This window comes from Vigna unguiculata, chromosome 6 (genome assembly GCF_037176805.1).
Source record: "Vigna unguiculata cultivar grain cowpea cultivar isolate G323 ecotype 2 chromosome 6, ASM3717680v1, whole genome shotgun sequence".
Classification (NCBI taxonomy): Eukaryota; Viridiplantae; Streptophyta; class Magnoliopsida; order Fabales; family Fabaceae; genus Vigna; species Vigna unguiculata.
In genome coordinates, this window is record NC_140797.1 from 45148417 (window position 1) to 45150660 (window position 2244).

Here is a 2244-nt window from a genome sequence, read left to right on the forward strand (position 1 = left end):
TCAAGTTTGGTTTTTTAAAATATATGTATATATTTTAAAGCACACATAAGATATTTTAATTTTTATCTTAAAAAAAATATTAACGGATCAACGGATTAAAAACTTTAACCTATGCTAATTTTTGACTGATAAATCAAATCATCCCGATACTTATTTTACCATCTCTAATTTTTTTTATATATAAAGATAAACATATTTTTTTTACTGCAAATTTGAAACAACTTTTCCTTCTGATAAATATCAGTTGTGGATATTAACACCTATATGACCTAAATCAGAATGATTGTCATTGTCGGTGTGAAAAATAATACATTAAGAATACATGTGCAAGTATCAAACCATTCATAATAAAAATCTAATACGGAATGGGTCTAAGATAACATAAAAAAATACATACATAATCTTAAAAGTCCATAAAATGAATGTTGTCAAGTCTTCCTTCAACAGGTACACCTTGTAAAAATATTTAACTATGTAAGTGTCAACAATGGAGTAAATTTGTTAGTTTGATGCTTTAGCTTCAATAATTATTGTACAAAACTGACAAAATGGACCAACCTGGATTATTTGGACTTGTCCAGTCAACATGTTGAAAATAAGTCAATATAGTATTCTTCTTTAATAAACTGTAAACTGAAATTCATAACTCGCTGATAATGAGTCTTGGACTCAAACCACAAGAACAACATACTTCAAATTTCTAGTATATTATATTAAAGTTGAATTTTGTTCAAATCGCAAATTTAGTAACAAAAAATCCAAACCAGACAACGTGGTTGGACAATCACATTTGCCGGCGGATTGGCTAAACCCTTTATGCTGACATTTTGACTTGAAAAGCTTTTAAGAAATATTCTTAATATAATTAGGTCATCTTTATTTCCTAATGACAGTTCTTTCTTTTTTTTAACGAATCTGACTTCAGCATTGAAAAAAATGATATAATCTGAAGGTTGAAATAAAGTTTTGTTCTATAATAATGATTTTAATAGACCAATATATTTATCTGTAATTATATAGACTTACGATAGTTAAGTTTAAGATTTTAGACAGAGATTTTTTTTTTCTTAAACAAAAAAAGATCGTTAATATTAGATAAATAACAAGCAATATATACATGTATGAATCGTCCGTAATTAAGGTTCCCTTTCATTGTAAGCAAAGTTCGCAATAGCTACTAAACGCGTGCAGTAACTCACGTAGCTAGATAAAATTTAAACGGAAAGTACGAATCAGATTCAAAGTTTAAGTACATATACACATATTAGATTACAAAATTTTTGTATGGAAATTTTTCTTACTATAATTATATCTAACTGAATCGTGATTGCTTACGAAGAATAGGTAAAATCTGTCAAAAAAATTCTGCAATACCCCATTCATATATACTTGTAACAAACACAAGTAAATAAGAAAAATCAGAGTTTAGTGACAGACACATACATATATATATCGGATAAAATCAGTGGCCAAATGATTTTCGTTATGAACTAAAACATCTCATAGACTAATATAATATGAATTGAATTGTGTGATGGTAAAAGAAAGGCCAAAAGAATGATGATATGCGAATCTTAATATGAGTATGACCATGGCATCAACTCGGTGGGAGGCAACATGAATCCATCAAAGTCTTTGAAGGAGATGTTATTGAAGAGAGTTTCATTTGTTCCAGCAGCAGCAGCAGCAACAGCTCCTATTTCCTTTGACTCAGCGATTCCTCCTTTTGAGCATGACTCAGCAGCAGATTTAACATTTCGCCCTATCCAATCTGTGGAGGAGTTCTTTCCCGTGAGGCTCTGAACCACGTCTCTGAAGTTGATAGCATCGGTTTCCACGTACCTGGTTTCGATTTGCACTATCTTCGGAGCTTCACCCATCACAAGAAGAAGAAGAAGAAGAAGAAGAAGAAGAAGAAGAAGACTGTTCCCAATTTACAGTATACTGTGTTGTGAGGTGTTTGGAGATTGAGATTTATTGCATGTGGATTGGGTGTTATATAGAGTTGCGATATGTGGCCATTATGGTTGCATGGTGGGGCCTAATTTGACACTGCCAAAAGCGTTATTTGAAATGTATGCAGAGAGATAGCAAAAAAAGACGGAAATGCAGTCTAAAGAGACTGGGGAGTTGAAACTTCGGGGTCTGAGTCAAATAGCACGCAACTTGGAAAAACAAAATCATCAACTTGCTTACTGTGAAAAACAATAGTGAAGAAGTCACACATGCAGGGACTATGAAAGA